Source organism: Phasianus colchicus, chromosome 2, assembly GCF_987193195.1.
Source record: "Phasianus colchicus chromosome 2, bPhaCol1.hap1.1, whole genome shotgun sequence".
NCBI lineage: Eukaryota > Metazoa > Chordata > Aves > Galliformes > Phasianidae > Phasianus > Phasianus colchicus.
The window spans coordinates 84,907,272-84,926,759 of NC_143437.1; positions in this window are offsets into that span (position 1 = coordinate 84,907,272).

The following is a 19,488-nucleotide window of genomic DNA, read 5'->3' on the forward strand; positions in this document are numbered from 1 at the left end:
GTACAGAGGGTAGAACAGAAGAGTAATCGAAAAATAAGGGAGAGGAAAACAGCTTTTACTTGAGCAGAATGCCACAAACATCCAAACAAATAGGGAATCCTAGCTGTTATACACTCCAAAGGAATGGAGATGAGGAAAGACAAAAATCCTGTGTCTTTTAGAGTCCCTTTATTTTGAGGATCTGCTATGGAATGCTTGTACTGTTTTGTTTGGCAAAACAAAATAGCAGGTAATGAAAAGTGTTCAGTAATGGATAAGTGTCAGACTGCCTTAATGTGAGCAGTGCTGCTAGCTTCAGCTGTGATGTATGGGATACTTTACCCAGCGGTATTGTTAATGGTCCAAGTTTTCTTGACTTATGTGGGAATCAATTACATGAATAACCCTACAGGCTTCTTCCTGAAATGAATATGAAAAATACCCTCTGGGTTAGCCCTTGAATTGTGTATTATGTGAAATATCTTTCTGTCTTTAAACACGTTGTTTAAAATTAAAACAACTCATTGAAAATGAGAGAGGAGCTGGGAGCTGTAATTCAGTTTCATCCTGGGCAGACTGCCACTGAATCAGAGCTTTAGGAAAATCATCACCAACTGAAATGCCCGCCTTCCTTGCTTTTTATTGTGCTTTTATTAAAGCAACTGTCTGCAACATGAAAAAATACCATATAAGTTAGCTAATTAATAAAAAAGCTATCATGAGGCCCAGAGGGGCTTTCAGAAGACAATCCAACCCAACCTACATGTGGTTGACATAATGAATAATAAGAATTCTGAGAACTTTTCATAGTATTTTGCAAGTAGTTTAAGGAAAATAATCTGTTACATATGAAATAATCAGATTTCATGTTTCATTATATTTGAACCATAGCTGGTTTTTCCTCACTTCTACAAATTTTGGTACCAAGAATATTTGATGTGTTTACTTTTGGATTTAAAAAGTGGGAAAAAAATCCTCCCTTCCCACTCATGCATACATAGAGCTTTTTTCAAAAGTGCCTTTCAGACCCTTCCTACTGACTAGTTTCAGAGATTGTGCTGTCTTGAGAACCTGTTTTCAACCTGACCAAATGAAAATAATATCAACAGCTTTATGACAAATGTGATCTTAGATGAAATCATTGAATATTGTTGCTTCATTGTACTTTTCCAGCAAATTGTAGCATATTGGGGTTTTTAAAATGTTTTTGTTAGGCAAAGCAAAATAATTTTTTATATCAATGTCTTTCATCATCCACTCCAAATTTTTTGGGGGGGCTGAATATTTAGACCAAATTTGTTGGTCTTAAAAATTTATATGGTAAGAAATAAATCTTACCCTATTTTTTGATCCATAAATGGAACTTATGTGTATTTTAAATCTTTCTTGAGTATATTCGAGTTCATTATTTGGTTAAAACTGAAGCTATTTTGATGTTATCTTTCAGATATTAGTTTATGCTCATGAAAAAAAAAATAAATCTTTAGCTTGAATTTTATATTCTAGGAGCACCTAAGAGTAAGTATTTGATCAGTGCAGCACCTGATGGAATCAGCTTTTTTTTGCAGCTCATGAGATTTTAGTAAGGAAAAAAATGTGAAATAGGAGTAGATTGTTCTACACTTCCTCTGAATAAGTCTCTATTTGAGACTATGAAGTGATTGTAATGAATGCAATAAGTAGTGCAAGACTGGATGCTTCTCTTTATAATTCACATATATGTGAGAAAAGGTGCAAGGATCTTCAGGATGTATTCAGACATTTACTAGTATTTATAAAATATTATAACCTGAGATTACTTAAACACAAACTGAAAGGAACAAATAATTTTGTCAAAAACATTCACAGTATATAAGTCAGCCTTGACACATCTTGTCTAAATCTTTATATCATTCAGATATCATGAAGTGATACAAATTATGCTGGAAAATAAGATTAAATCTGTATAATTTAGCCTAACTTCTGACTTCCCTGAGGATAAGGAACTAGAACTATGATGCAGTGTATCATACAAAACTGAATTCAGATATCAATGAAAAAATGTTCACAAAACCTGTAAACTGATTTTCTTTTTTTCCTCCTTGGAATTCTTCACATGACAGCTAGAATCTAGAAGAGCCTTTAATTTTCTTCATGTAACATCTCTTGCCTTTTGTTTCTATCAGGAAAATCAAATCGCTCTTGAAAATGTTTGCATTACATTAGTATATATATTTTCTTAAAGTTGAACATGTAGAATATTTAATTAAAAGCCAAGGCTGTCCTTCAATCTTACTGTGCTTATGGAAAGCTGATAAAAATAAACACAGGTCAATACTTAATATTCTTGTATTTAACTGATAAGGAAGCAGAGTTCTAATTTGAGAATATCTTGTTTCTCATTCCCATGTATTTTAATTTGTTTGATCAGTGTAAGCAAGGTGTCCCATTAAAGCACCAGGTCTAAGGTGCCTCTGCAGAGATCCAGGATAGAGATTAAAACAGTTCAACCATATTAGCAGAAAAATGAAAAACATTTTAATCTTAGTTCTAGCATGTGACCTGCTAGAATAGAATAGTTTGTCTTAGAGTAATGAGAGTATGAGGTAAATAATAGATTGCTAGTATGAAGCAAATAATTTCTGAGGGGAGTTTTGGAGTGCAGAGTCTTGCAGGACAACATGTACCTAGGTTTCTGTATCCTAAAAGCCTCAGCTATTTATTTATGTCATGTTATACAAAAGGACTTGATCTCTGTAATAGAGATCATCAAATTGTGACGGTTTGATAAGTTAAACCGATCTGTTTAAATTGAAAGATATTACAGATCGCAAATCACATAAAGTTTTCACTTTTGAAGAAATATTATTTCACATGTTGACAGACACAGTTTGTATTAATGAGGCTTTGAGTGTCTCTGTAAGAAATTGTTCTCAGCAAATTGTAATAGTCTAGCTGGAAGCTAACAAATGCATTTATTGCTGTGCTGCTGGAGTCCATCTTGAAAAAGTAAGATGGAAATTTGGCCTGCATCACTGATAGAAAACATTCCTAGCACTTTCAGCTATTGCTGCCAAGAATATGCATTGCATTATCATTTCCTTTACAACTAGAACTGGATGATAAAGTAAAATGTGGTGCCATCTAATATATTTTGTGTTTTTTTTTAATATAAACTTAATTTACCAGTGCTTCAGCCCCAAATGAAAAAAAAAAAAAGTTGTTCCTTAAAACTGTTCATGGCTGCTGTACCTCCAGTTTTAAAACAGTAGCTTCCCACTTCTGTAAGTACTGTAAATATATGTACAGTACTCTCTTTCTTGGTCTCCTCTGTGTGAAAACAGTTGCCTTTCAATTTATGTGCAAATAATGCATGATTTGCTAATTTCATATTAGAATCCTCAGCTCTTTCACAGGATCACAGAATTGTAGGAGTTGGAAGGGACCTCTGGAAATCATCTAGTCCAACCCCCCTAATTGCTAAAGCAGTCGACCCTGGTCTTGAATATCCAGAGAAGGTGACTCCATCACTTCTCTGGTTAACTTGTTCCAATGCTTTATCACATTCAAAGTAATTAAAATTTCCTCATGTTCATATGGAACTTTCTATGTTACAGTTTGTGCCCATTGCCCCTTGCTTTGTCTCTGGTCACTATTGAAAAACGCCTGGCCCCATCCAATTGACTCCCACTCTTTATGTATGTATAAGCATTGGTAAAATCCCCCCTTACTGTCTTCTCTGGGCTGAACATTCCCATGTCTCTCAGCCTTTCCTCATAAGGGAGATGCTCCAGGCCCATAATCATCTTTGTGGCTCTTGGCTGGAGTCTCTCTAAAAGTTCCCTGTCTTGAACTCAAAAGCCTGGAACTGGACGCAGTAATCCATATCTGTGGCCTCACCAGGGCAGAGTAGATCTGCAGGATCACCTCCCTCAACCTGCTGGCTTCAATTTTGTGAGCCTTGCTCTTTCTAACTTTATTTCACTCCTAATTGGAATGTGGAAAAGGAGAATAAAGAGCTGATTCCAAGCCAACCCGACCTTTCTTTTGTGAGCCACTGCCATATTTTTCCATATCCCTTGTTTTCAGGCTAATGATTCCCAGCTTTCCCTTAAGCTTAGTTCTTAAGCTATCCCAAATTTCTGTTTATACTTACTGGCCTTTATCAGACACTTTTAATTTCTATTTTACCTTCCTTGACGTGTGGAGTCAAAAACACAATATCCAAGGTATGGGACAAACTGTGATTCATACAATAGCAAAATCTTTTCTTTCTCCATCTCTATTCCTCCCACAATAATACCTTGCGTATCTTTGATACTGGGAAGAAAGTAAACACAGGTGTTTTAGTTTTACTCTTAAGTTGACTGATCACTGTAGCTTCCATGCAGAATGGTTAGATAAAGTTGGTCTACAAACATGTTCGTGTACTACTCCAATGTTTAATTATTTTACCAATGAATATATATGTGAGTATAATGTATAAATGAGATTTTTCATTACATTGCACTATATTTAATCAGTCTGTACTGTGAGACAGTGAGCATAAGTCATTATGTTAACGACAATTTCTATGTATTTTTCTAACTTTTATGGATATATAGCCGTGTTCTGTACATACATGTAACACATTTATGAAGAGAACAAGTATACTATTGTCTTTCTTTTCTACATGCTAATAAATAGTTAACTTTCAATTTAATAAACTGCATATGCTAATTGGTAGATAACATTTTCAACTGCAAGCAGAACTGTAATCATAATTAAAATGTGTAACTAATTCAAAAAATTATTCTCCAAATGAAATATCATCATGAGTGGTTTTAGAAACAGTTTGTGAAAATGTTGTCAAAAGGAAGCTTTGTCTCACCTAACTTGCATACTTTCTACTCTGTTGTGATTGATATATGCTTTATTGTACCTTTACTTACACAGATTGGATCAAATTAATATATTGCTCTTTTGTATGAGATTGCAAGTAAAGGAATGTATCATAGCTGTGAAGAGGCACCACATCCATTTTAGAAATGTTTCTTCTATGCTAGCAGTTTTACCAGAAGGTCAAAATCATATGAATCAGAACTAGTGTTTAAAACAGATTATGTGTCTAAGAATGTTTAGTATGTGCAACATGTCTGATGGAATAGCTGCTATGGCTGTGTTTTCTAGTGCTTTAGAATACAGAAAAATAAGTATTCTGTCACTCAAGTGGATATATCTATATTGATACTCAGTGTTAGATCAGACTAATTTATGTACAGAAGCATTTAGCCAATTAAACTGGAAAACCAAAATAGGAATATTTGAAAATGCTAAGAGGCTGTAGAAGTGGAACATAAAGGGAGGCAAGGCTTTAAGAAACATATTCCAAATATGGCTTCTGGTTTTTGGGCTTATTTTTCACATACATACATGTTCTGTCTTGTTGCACTTTACTAGTAATATTTTAAATGATAATACTTCATCTGGTTAAAACTGCCACTTTAAGTTCTGAAATTCATCAGTAAATTATACTCTGCTGAAAGGCTAGCATTGTCTACAGTAACACAAACAATGGTGTCTGGAAATAAAGCACTCAAAATTAATAGGAGAAAAACAACTTAAAAGCACAGTAAATCTAGTACAGATCATCCAGTTTTCCAGTCTTTGAATAAAACCGTTTTACATCTTATATCTGAATGATATTGCCAATTGACGTTCTGGTGTTTTTTTCTTTTGCTTTGTTTGTTTCTGGTTTTTAAAAAGCAAACCTAAAAATCAAATGCCTGAAAGACAATAGGAAGGATACCTTTTTTTTTTTTTTGTTGTTGTTGTTGTTGTTGTTGTTGTTGTTGTTGTTGTTGTATTTTGTTTTCATTTTCTTTCTTGTTTTTGTTTTCATCTTTGAAGGTTTTTTTCTGACCTCATGTAACAGAAACCATTATATGAAGAGCTATGCATGCCCCATTATACAAAATGCAGTGACTGAGCAGTTGGGAATGTGCCTGTAGAACAATGTTTCAGTATTTTTCTAGCTTCACACAGAGAATTTTTTATTTCAATGTTACTCAAAATATGCATTCCCAAATAAAATCTAACACCTGCCACAAGATTTAAACAGATGTAAGTTATGGCTTATTCAGAATTCCATATAGAATACTGTCTCAATATGCAGAAGTTGTTCACACAAAGCTTTTATCGCTTTTTGCTGTTACTGTCTCCAAAATTTGTGGCACATATGGCATTCCTTCTTTTTCTTGTTCTTTCTAAAATACATGTTCTGAGTGCATATACACAAATGGCATGAATCATGCTAATCGTGATTTTTCACTCTAGTAGTAACTGTTGACAAATTCAGCAATAAACTTATGAAAAATATAATACTTTAACAAGATTTTCATATTTGGGTATAATATTTGGATTTGCTATTTTGTAGAGTTTTTATAAAATTCTGCTGGAAAAAAAAAAAACACAAAAATTCGGTCTTCAAACTAATAATAGAACTTAAAAAGATGGAACAGAATTGCATACTGCTGCTATGTATGTCTGTCTGGATAGCATTGGTAGTTATGACAAGCCTGTCTTTAGAATATATATGTGCATTTGTGTTATTTGAAATAATATTTTTATAGTATACATTGCAGTATAGACTGCAAACGTACCATTAGCTATCTCAGGTGGCATTTCTGATAGATTTGCAAAAATAGTGTATCTGTTTGCAACAAATTCCCAAATACGTTCTGCTGATACCACCAAATAGGAGCAGCATGTCTATAAAATAAATTTGTTCTTTACCTAGTGTCCTGAAGCTACTGTATTTGTTCTAATTTAAACAACCATTTTACTGCTACTCATATTTTAAAAAATATATAGGGTATTGATTTCTATGACAAAATGTGACATAAAATGGGTTCCTACTTAAATTTGTCTAAAATATCATGAAATGTCTATAACTGAAATGAAATATCCTTTCTGTACTTGGTTTTACACTAAATGCTTCATTTTTTCTCTGAGGGTTTCATACTGAAATACTAATTTTCAGTTTTGCAGGCCACAGTTAGTGTCCAGTGTTCATTTCACAAAGTTTCCATGCATCTGCACTGGAAATATAGTACTAACAGGATCTAATCTCAGTGGGTTATTTTTTCTCCTTCTAAAGTTACTGTAGTATAGCAGCAGGTAATGGCCACTATGGTCCCCCAAACTGATTCTTTTTCTGCTGCTATGGGAGTAATTTTATATAGGAAACACTAATTCTAGGAAACAGTCAAACATTTGTAAAATATTATTCCTCAGATTTTGTGCTGTAAAAACTTTGTTTTGTGTTGTCCCTGTCACTTTTGTTGGATCAAGTCATGGCTTGTCCAGCCAAATCTTGAAAGTTTTCAAATAAGAGAACTCCACAGTCTCTTTGAAAATATTTTTCTAATAACCAGCTTGAACATTCCTACTCACAGTCTTTGACTTCTGGCCATTGTATTTTCTGTCATTAACCAAATAGAACTTATCTTCACCATCTTTGTAACACTCCAAGTTGCATGCTGTTATTAGATCATTTACTGTCCACATCTTCATAAGATTAAATAAGATAATTCCTTCAACATGCCCATTGAGGTCATGTTGTCTGTATGCTTGAGTATTTTTTATATTCTCTGGTAACTTGAAAGGAGCCAAGGGGTGTGTTTCTGTGTATGCAAATCTAGATAGTATTCCAGATGCAGTCATATCATTGCCAAGCAGAAGGGTTGTTAACCACCCTGGATCTGCTGACCCTGTTGCATCTAATAGAAGTCATTGTGCAGATTGTCACGTCTGTAGTGAGAAAGTACTATTGCCTCATGCAAATTGGCATCTATTATAACCCCCAGTTTATACTTTTCAATAGCACTGCTACTTAGTTGGCTCTACACTATACCATGAATTTACACAGCCTTGATGACAGAGCTTTGCACTCCTCCTCGCTCTTCTTCATGAGTATTCTGTCTGCAGATTCATGGAGTCTGCAGATTGTAATATAATCAAGATGGCTGAGTACCTTAGATTATCAGCCATTAACTAGATATACTATTTACGTCTCTATAAGCCTGACAATCTAGCTTCTTTTCAAGTCATCTAACAGAGTGTTCATCTAGTTCAGATTTTCTCCGCTTAAAAAATGAGGATACTGTGGAGAATAGTGTCAAAATTCTTGCTGTAGTCAAAAATCCAAATAGAATCCAAACAGAATCACAGAATCCAAACAGGTTACTCAAGCAGTATTTGCTCATGGTAAATAAATGTTGAATGCTTCTGATCAACTTCCTGTCATTTCTGTGTTTGGAAATGGATTCCAAAAGGCTATGCCCATGGCCTTTCTAGAGATTGAGATGCAGCTGATTGATCTGTAGTGCCCAGTCTTCCCTCTTGATTTTTTTAAAGATAAACTTAACGTTAATCTCTTTCCATTTGTTAGATAGCCTAAAGTCATTGTTCATTAACATCACTAATGTTTATGTTGGTGGCAGTAAAACAGCCATGTCTTTTCCCAAAAAATTAGCATTTCTTAATTTACTATGGGTGTCTGACTACCAATATCATTACAACAGATAAATATCTGTTTTTATTGATGACTACATCATTTTCAGCAAGAAGTTGGAAACTTCAGGTGAACTTTTTTTTTTTTTTAATGGAGGTCTTTTTGACTTTAACAATACCACTTTTGTGTGGTAATAAATAATTTTTCTTTTAACAGCTGCACAGTTCATATACCTGCACTCTCTTGGTTAGCAGCTGTCCAATGCTAAGTGAAGATGGTGGTATGCTGCCTGACAAAAATGGACATTTCATTAGGTCAAGCTATCTTTGCAGTCATGGGAAATTTTCCCTACAAGTCCCTGTTAAAGACATCCTTGTCATTCTGAAGTTTTGCAACCACTGCTTGTCTTGCCAGATTTCTTTTCTTGCACAATTCTAAATGCATGCATCAGTACAGTCTAGGGAATGACCTGCTGGAGCTCTGTGGAGAAGGACCTGGGGGTCCTGATGGACAACAGGTTCGCCATGGGTCAGCAGAGTGCCCTTACGGCCAAGGCAGCCAGAGGTATCCTGAGGTGCATTAAAAAGTGCATGGACAAGGTGATCTTCTCCCTCTGCTCTTCCCTGGTAAGGCTACATTTAGAATACTGTGTCCAGTTCTGGACTCCTTATTTCAAAACGGACAGGGATTTCCTAGAAGGAGTCCAGCGGAGGCCCACGAAAGCAGTAAAATAATAAAGGGCCTCCCTTATGAGGAAAGGCTGATTGGCCTGATCCTGTTCAGCATATAAATGAAGCCAGGCTCTTCTCACTTGTGTGTATTGATAGAACAAGGAGAAATGGCCTAAAACTTGAACAGTTATGGGACAGGAAGTCCCATAATAACATGCAGAAGAACTTCTTTATGGTAAGGTTGACAGAGCATTGGAACAGGTTACCCAGAGAGGTTGTGAAGTCTCCTTCTCTAGAGATTTTCTAAACCTGTCTGGATGCCTTCCTGTGTGACATACTGTAAGGTACCTGCTTTGTAATGTCTTGAGGTTCCTTCCAACTGCTGCAATTCTGTGATTCTGTGTCATTCTGTGATTCTTTTGTTAACTTTGAAAAAGACTAATTCTGAATGATGTTGCTCCAAGGAAAATCTTCCAGAATCAGCTATTTAGCTGTTCTGTCTCCTGCATGTCCAAGTTCTAATTCTTCTCCAGATCTGCCTTCCTCAACCAATATGCATAATATTGCAGACTATGTGGGAAGTTTAATTTCCCATGGGAGAAGACCCAGGTGGGTCATTACTAAGTGTCAGTGGAAATATTTTATCAATAGAGTAGTAGAGTTAGTAATATGACTCGTCTGCTAGTTCAGGAATAAACATAGCCATACTGTGTAGTGAATGGCAATCAGTAGGAGAGATCTGATAACAATGTCATATAATCATAGTGCATATGATAGTATGATAGTATGATATTATCAGTGCTGTTGTTGTTTTATAGTCAAATTGAGATGAACTGAATAGTCTATATCATTTTTAGTGGCCTTCAATTTTCTGTTTTCTGAACTTGTGCTTTAATTAGAGCTGAATAAATAGAGTAGAATATATTAAATAAATTAACATTTGCTGCTGTAAAGTCTTCTCTTTTTCCTCTTTGGTTGATGTTCTGAAAGAAGAGCCCTTAAAGTAAATTCAGCGCTTCCTATTTCCAAGGGTCTTTGGGGTATTAAGTTGTACATGGGAATGACTGAAATAGAACAATAGCCAGCTTTGGTGATAGGGGAATATGGAATCCAAATATCTTTCCAGGTCTTGTTCTCAGTGATAGAATTTGTGCTGAAGCACACAATATCCGCTTATATCATTTATTTCAAGTATTATCATGCTGACAGTTCATTTGTTTTTGTTTCTTATCTGTGGATACTTTCTGAAAAGCAGTGACAGAATTTTCAGTGATTATACGATTACTCACTTTCGTTCAAGGGAAAAGCTGTGTTTCTACCTGAAGAAAAAAAAAAGAAAAAAAAAGTCTGTTAATGGCACTGGCAAACTTCTTCATCACGTAATTGTGGAAGGTGTGCAAAATTAGAAACTGAAGTAAAAGAACGACAAGCCCAGATCAGTAATAAGATGAGTGTACTAAGAGATACTTACAAGTATGAGTCTTTTCAGCTGTCTAAAATAGCATGTGTGGTGCATATTGCTGAGAATATTTGGAAATTGAGAGCAAAGTTGAATTCATAGCCTGTTTTCAAATGAGAATGAATGCAGCTCCAAGAAGCTCAGCATGATGTTTCCTTTATATTTGGAGCCAACTGCTTCAAAACAATAAAGAGAATCCTCCCCAAGCCACATCTGTCCTTCAAATATAAGAGCAACAATATCTGGCAGAGTGGAAGAATCCTGTGCATGCTTTTATTATATATAACATGCAACAACATTTCTTTTTAAGTAATATCTACCAATTTTTAAAGTCTGTAGATTTCTGTCTTAATTATTAACTTTTTTTTTTCCAGTTCAGACATTTTTCCCTCAAGCAAAATGGATCTAAGTGATTCTTGCAGAACTTCCCATTAGTTTGATTTTGTACTTTTCTCAAAATAGCACCAATCAAGAGGACAGACTCTCTTGAATACACTTATTGAAGGCTTACAAGCATGGATCAATCATATTATTGTAAAAGGTATCAAAGAGTGAATTTCAGCCAAGATAAGCATTGTTGAATACTGGATACTTCTCAGAAAGCATTTTGCATTTCTCTGATTAGACCCATTCTGCACTTATCATGTTCACAGTTCTCTCATGTGTTACCTTACCATTTACTACTTACATATTTCATTAACTTGGGGTTTTTATTCACTGAATTTTCTAGAGGCAGCTTAGAAGTTATTAAACATATACCACATTCTAAACCTTTTAACTGATGAGTCACAGCCTAATCTGAAAGTGAGAGCACTGAAATCAATAAAACTAAAGGAGATACAGTTTGATGTTCAATGTAAGATGTGGTAGAATCAGTCTTTTGAGACTTAGGTGATAAATATAGACAAATCAAATCTTGCAACTAAGCCAAATTTGTAAAAATAGTAAAAAAATGCATAAGAAAATATATCTCACAACCAAGGTTTGAGTTTGCAAGTTGGCATGAATAGAAATATAGAATGGTGCTAGAATGCCATCATACGTCATTAAAGAAACAGCTGCAGGCTTGATGCCTTCTGGGGGCCTGGATCTGAGATATCTTAGACTGCCAAAGCTGATCATCTGGCAACTATCCTCTCCTGTTACTCCACGTGCTGTTACTTCACACAAAAATTACACTTCCAGGGGAAACCTAAGCAGTATTAAAAGTAATTACAGAGCTCTAAGGGGAGCAGTCAAGAGCATGGAGACCCAGGTTGTGTTCTCCTTCATCCTGCCATTCTGATGAATGGATGTGAGAAAAAGGGTCTTTAATATTAAGACAGATCAATACTTGGCTTCAGAACTAGTGTTGGCAATGGGGTTTGGACTTCTATGACTGTATGACCCTGTCTACAGATGAGCATCTGCTTCAGGAAGATGGGAGCCACCTCACTCAGCAAGTCAAAAGTATTTTTGCCAATAGGGTGGCTGTGGGAGAACTGTTAGGTTGTGGCTCGAACTGGTGATTGAGCACCTGGGGAAGGAGTGCTGCTGGCCCAGGGAGCACAGGCAAATTTGTTGCACCTGTGCTTTCCACATGACCAGAAGGGGTGGACTCAGGGTGGAGCTACCCTGGGCTCATATAAAGGCCAGCCTCTGGGAGGAGGTTTTTTGGATTTAGGCTGCTTTCTGAGGAGGAGTGTTGTATAGTCGGAGAGCCCTTTCACCAGTTGGGTGAGTTTGAGTTCAATTTTTTTTTTCTGTATGTGACTCATTATTTTATCTGTGCTTACTTTACCTGTTATTGCTAAGAATCTGTCTTAAGTAATTTCACTTCTTTCTGTGTGGAATAAGTGGCTGATTTCATAAGGAGGGTTCCATAGAACTGTTAAGTTTGGAAAAGACCTTACCTATCATCAATGCTTACCCACTAAACCATGTTCCTAAGTATTATGTCTGTTCTTTCCTTAAATGTTTTCAGTAATGGCGACTCCACTGTTTCTTTGGGTAACCTGTTCCAGTGCCTGTTCACTCATTCTGTGAAGAAATTCATCCTAAGATCTGATCTGAATGTTCTCTAGTGCAGCTTAAGGCGGTTCCATCTTGTCCAATTGCTAGTTACCTAGCAGAAGAGACTAGCCCTACCTCACCACAACCTCCTTTTAGGTTATTGTAGAGAGTAATACAATCTCCCTTGAGAGAGGAAAACATCACAAAAGAAGCAAGAATATTGCAGGATCACCTCCAGCAATTGCACGTAGGCAAAGAAGTGTTTACAAAGTACCATTGTGAACAAATACATCAAACTCTTTCTAGGAACTTAATATGCTGATGTGCTTCCCTAAAGTGTCTGTATACTAATGTGTTAAATGGTTAAAGTGAGGGTAGGGCAAGGTAGTGTTGTAGTGGGGGTATGCTACAGGTTGCATGACTAAAATCCAAAAATTGGTGCTCTTTACTTTGTAATCTATGTGACTGCTGGATGAAAGAGTGCCTTCACAGGTTCTGTAGGGATAACACAGGGCATATGTAATCCAGGAGGTTCCTGAGATGCATTTGTAATAACTTCCTTCCTCTAGTAACAGAGAAGGTCATGAGAAGAGGTGCTCTGCTCAACCTTACACTCACCAGTAACAATGCTTGTTGGCAGTGGCGAGGTTGAAGGCAGCCTTAGCTGCAGTGACCAAGAGCCCGAGAAAGCTAGTTAATATTAAAGGATTGCCTCCTCCAGGAGGTGAGCTCATGAGTGGTACATCCCAACAAAGAGAAAGTCAGGCAGAACTTCTAGGATGCCTACATGGGATGAACATGGGACACCTGGCCACACTTAAATCTGAATACAGTGACAATATCCAAGAATCCAGGGATGAAGATAGGAAAGTTAAAGCCCAAGTGGAATTCAATTTGATCAAGGATGTCAAGAGCAACAAGAAGAGCTCCTGCAAGTACATCAGTGACAAAAGGAAGACTAAGGAAAATATTAACTCATACCTGAGTGAAGCAGGGGACCTGGTGACAGTGAAAACAGAAAAAAAATTGATGTACTGAATGCCTTTTATACCTCAGTCTTTACTAGCAAGACTTGTCTTCAGGAAATCTGGTTCTTATAGACCAAGTTAAAAGACTGAAAATAAGACTGACTCTTGGTTGAACAGGATCAAGTCACAAACTACTAAAACAAACTGATTTTCATGAAATCTTCATGAACTTAAATGTTGTATAGGTGTTTTTTTTCAGTGTAGCTCCCTACACAAAAAAAGCATAGTAAATTCACTAATTTTTCAGTTAACTGTTTAAGACTTTGTTTTAGCTACACAGAAACTGGCATTGTTATCTTTAGCACGATAGTACCTATGCATTTATATATCTAATTTATATTTTATATATCCTGAACATACAAATTCTTGCAGAATTTCATGGTTGTAGAAATGAATTTCAGAACCTGCAAGACTGCAGCAAGCTTGCTTGTACAATTATGCAATAAACCCCTCTGCAGAAAGATGTCTACCTTAAAAGAATATAATTCTCTACCATAATTAAACTGCTGCCTTAGATGGCAAAACCTATATCACTACCAGAAATCATACTCTTGTATAAATCATGTCTGCCCAGAGGTTTTTGTCTCCATAGTTGTGTTAGATGGAAACGTGATTTTTTTTTCCAGATTCATTGCAACTGTGCTAGTAAAACATTAAAAGTTCAGCCCCAGTCATTTTGCTTTTTTTTTTTTTTTCCCCAAGGAGAAAATTGGCAGTCTGACAAAATCATAACTATGTTGGTTTTGTTTTGTTTTTTAGGAACTAGGTCCACACTGCTGCCAAAACAACACCTGCAGCAGCATTCACTCCCTGGGAGTTAGCAGAACAATTTTATCAGTAGAGGAAAGAGATGCCTGTATATTACTGTCTGCAGGCCTGGCATAAAGAGTTTCTTCAGAATTCAGAAAGATGTGACTACAACATGGAGGAGTCTAGACAGACTCCTTTTGTAGTTGTTTGGATGTAGTTTCAGTAGCATAACTCTCTGGAAATACTTTATCCAGGTGATAGCATGTAACAAGTAATCTAGTATTTGGCTAGTATGTAGCTAAAGGTGTGGAAATATGTGCAGGTAATGCACAAGTCTGGAAGTTCAAGGCACGCGCTTGTATGCTCTATATGTGTATGTGTATGCTATGTATATTTATGTATAATTGTATGCCTGTGTGCATCTTTTAACTTCTTGAACTACATTCTCAGAAAACTTAGGAAAAGTATGCTAAGCAGCAGTTGTATGCATTACTAAGCTGAAAATCTGAAGTATGGAAAATGCCTAATCCATCATCCTGCATATCATATAGTAAGACAATCTCTCCATAGCCACATAATATTCTTATTAGTGCTTCATCTGCACTGTGTGAATATTTCAGATATGCGTAATGGCAGATTTGAGATTACTCAGGGACTCTGGCTTTTGTAGCAATTAAACTGCTATGTAAATAGCTTCATCTTTTATGGTCCACAAAATACTTAATATAACTATTTCCTTGAAAATTTCTCTTCTAAATGTTGTTTCAGGGTAAGAAATGAAGTAGTCACATGTTAATTTTTTATTTAAAAAAAAAAAAAGGTATACTACCTTTTCTCTTGTAATATTCAACTATGCCTCTTAGATGATTTTGTTATTGAGCCAGAAGAAATTATAGCTGGTATGCAGATATGGGAAAGAATGCCACTCCAAAGTTAAAAAAAAAAAAAAAGTTGCCGATTGCATTAAGACATGTGGCTGGTAGGATTTCAACAGATGGTATTAAATGATTAGCATAAGGAAATAGCTGATTTTAACTACACAAGGTGGTGCAAAGAACAAGTCCTGCTGTGTGATTAGTCCTTTCTGTTTATTTATTCACATTTAAACAGTTTTCTTCTGTGTGAAGTAGCCAGCAGTGCATTGAGAAAGTTACTGGTAGCATACACTGTTGTTACTGTCACTTTAACATCTTCTATGATAAGCATCATTCCTAGCAATAGCATGAAACTTTCCCCCCATCCTCCCCAAGGAAATTGAAGTAAAAAAGAAAAAAAGCAAATGTGGAAATAAAAAAAAATGACATGGTTACTTTCCGTATTTCATTCAAATTATGTGGGCAATTTTATTAAGATTCTGCAAGATTATTAGTATTATCTTTGTAATTTTGTCCAATTGTATTTTATCTTTTCACAAATCTCCTTCACTTCTAAATATCCCACAGTTCAAGCCAAATTCTTTTCTATCCCAGTGTTAATGATACTGCTTTTCAGCATTGTTGATGACTGAACAACTCTTTAATTCTCCCCTTTAATTTACATGGTAATCAGGCAAACCTGTAACTACAAAACCATGTATTGTTTTGATATCCGATCATCATAGTGATGGATGGAAGACAGTACTATCAAATGTTCAGCAGAATTCTTTGTTTTCTGAGGAGCTGTTTTTTTTCTCTAAGAACTCTTTTGAAGACCATTCAGTTGTCACTTTTTCAGGCCAAATGCTTACTAGATTATTTTGTTCAAATATTTAATAGAACTCCTAGCAGTGAACAGTAACAGTTTTTGAATAAGCATCAATTGTGGTAGTATTGGATGGTGATCACATCCTTTTGATGCTAAACAATATCCTCAATCTAGCTTCTTGTTTGATAATTTGTTAAATGGATTAGGACCCAAAAGAAGTTTTACTGTTAGTTGATAAAAGCAATATTTTTTTCTTTGAAATGTAGTAGGTATAGTAGATATATATAGCAAAATCCAAATAAATAAAAGAAAAGGGGGGAAAAAAAAAGCATACACAGTTAATTTCACTGCACTTCAGTAAACTTTGATTTACTCATAAATAACAGTATGTTTATTATGGAGGAACAGATATAATCATTATCCTTAACTGCTCAACTTCTGGCTTGAAAGCATTGTAATAGGTAGGCACATTGTTGTTACTTAGAAATCTTAGCTGTTTCTTGGAGCTGATTTTCTTGTTTGTTTTCTGGTAATTTGTTTCATAGTCACAGAGAGTGGGTTTTAACAGATGCACTTGGTGTCAGCAGTTCTCTTTATGGCTGTCCAAATGAAATTTTTTTTTTTACTCTAGCTCATTTCCAACTCCTTGAAGTATCAGACAAAACAATGAGAAACTGTTTAACATAATATATATGTAGAACAGATTAGCAAGATCAAATGTTGTTTGGTTTCCAAAAACATGCTACTATATGTCTATTCAAAATCAAATAATAAATCTCTCTTGCTCATAAATTGACCAGAGATAAATATTGTCCTATACCACAAGGGATTTCTTTATAAAATAGGGAGCTCTAGTTCTTCTCCTTTCTTGACTGAACAAGAACAGCCAGTTCTGTCTCAGTTCCTCTCTAATTTGTATCTCATTTCTCTCAAAGCCATTTATTCAATAGCAACTTAAAAGGCAGAGCTAACTTCATGTTCCGGAAAATGGGAACCGTGAGGAAACAAGCAGCTGCATCTAATTTCAATTTTTGTTTTTGAATAATTCCTCCTTTCTTTTTGAGTGAAGTTGCTGCTTTCTCATTTTCTTGCTGAATAGATTCCTATATCATGTAAAAGCATTTTGAAAGAACAGTTCAGAATCAAGTAGTAGGAGGGAAGAAATCTTGTCCCTAATATGTGGAATGAAGGTATTTTTTAGGTGCAGATTGAGTTCAAACAGGTAAGTTTACATTAAAAGTTAAATAAAGCATACAGATACTCTATCATTCATCATTTTGTTTTATATGTATTTGTTGTGGTTGAACTCAGCAAGCAGCTAAACACCACACAGCCTTTTACTTGCTTCCATCTCCTGCAGTGGAACAGGGAAGAGAAGTGGGGGGGAGGGGAAATTGGAAGTGGGTTACTGAGATAGAAAAGGAACAGAAAAAAACCAGAAATGCAGAGCAAGTGATGAATAAAGCAACTGTTTGCCATCTGCCAATCAATGCCATCCAGTCCCTGAAAAGTGCTCCCTCTCCCTCCCCTTGGCTAACTCTCTGCAGTTTTATAGGTCTTTTTTCTTTTTTTTTTGCATGATGTCATAGAGCATGGAATCCCTTTGACCAGTTTAGATCAGCTGTTTTGGTTCTGTTCCCTCCCAGCTCCTTGTGCTCCCCCATACTCCTTGTTGTCAGGACAGTCCAAAATGATGAAAAACTGAAACATCCTTGGTTCTGTACAGTACTGCTCAGTAACAACTAAAACATCAGTGTGTTATCAACATTTTTTCTCCTAAAGCCAAAACATTGCATCATACCAGATACCATAAAGAAAATCAACTCTATCCTAGTTGAAAATAGGCAATATATTTTCTTTTCTCTAAATCTATGGTGTTTATTACCTTCATAGTTTTAAGCTAAAACAACTCTGTTTAATCAGTAATTTGCTTCCAGTTGTACATCTGCCAAATTCCTTCACTGGAGAAATAGTATTTCCACTCATGTTTACTTGACATTATCATAATTTTTCATTTGAAATTAATGTCAACTATCCATTTGCTGTTAAACTACAGTGATTTTCCTGTGTTCAGACCAAGCTGCTGGGTCAGGACGCTTTGCTGCCATTTTAGTAGTGGTCTGAAATTGAGTGACAGTCCTTTTCTCAGTTGACTCAAGTATGTGAATAGAGATGATTTACTTCTTGCAGTTAATTTTGTTGCATTTGGAAATTTAACACTATCTGGAAGATATCTCCAAGTTCACATCTGAAAGCTCTTCTCAATTGCTATAGGACTTGTGGGTGCTTAGTCTGCAATGGGATTGTATGTATGGGAGTGATTTTCATAGCCTTCACTTTTCCAGTCTAAGTCAAGCAAATAATTCATTTGTTGTTTGTCCTCTGGATATTCAGCACCGATGTGTATTCCAAGCTCTTCCTTTTTGAAAAACAGCCTCAATGATATAAATATCTGTAAGCATTACATTATTTCCCATATTTCAGTATTCCTTGGAAATTTTACCATGTTAGTTTAAGCCTCCTTCCTATTTTCTCTCACTAATTTATCTCAATTTCTAATTTTCAAGTCATTAATTGAAGTATGTAGTGTCATCACTTTCAGTGTTAAGGCCACCCTGTTAGCTATCTCTGGAATATCTTTCTCTCAGAATTGTTCATTTTCTGTATAATTCTTCAGTACATGAACTACTAGCTGTCCATTTGAATACGTTTCCTAACCTTTTACAGAACATTGCATTGCTCCATCATCATTAAATATCTCCCAGAGCACTGTGTGCATGTGAGGTGAGGAGTGGGGGCTGCGCTGCAAGTGTTGGCTTGTGAATTTTTGTGCTGAGAAAAACAGCTGCAGGTGTCTGCATAAAATTTATCTTAAATGAACATTTAGAACCACAGAACACTTAGGACAATTTTAACTAAGCTGCTGAGGAAATTAAGTTACCTAGAAATACAAAAATGTAAGTTTAATGTTGAAGCATCTTTTCTATGGAATTCTTATGTTAGGTTTTGCAAGTTGCAGTACTGAATGTAAACTCTCATCCATGCTTTCTTATTGTAGCTTGTTTCTGTTTTTTTCATTGCATTGGTATGTAATCATAGCAGTAGGCATCACATCCTAACTTTTATAGGCTTATCAGTAAATACACTCCAATTTATTTACTGAAGTCCAGACACAGAATCTAACTCGGAGTCCATTCCCTAAATAATAGTGTTAAATGCTTAGGTTAAAAGTTGTCATGTTGGACTGTACGAAACTTTTCCATTCTGGAGAGAAAATGCTCCAGTTCACACACCAACCAATTCTTTAGAAATATGCCGCTTTTATGGTTCCATTATTTCTTTTTTTTGTCAGTTTAATTTCTTTTTCATGTTTGATTTGTTTCTTCAGCAAAAAGTTTCACCTATTTTACTGTGTGAATTCTTCTGTGCTAATGCTATTTTCCAGTGATTGAC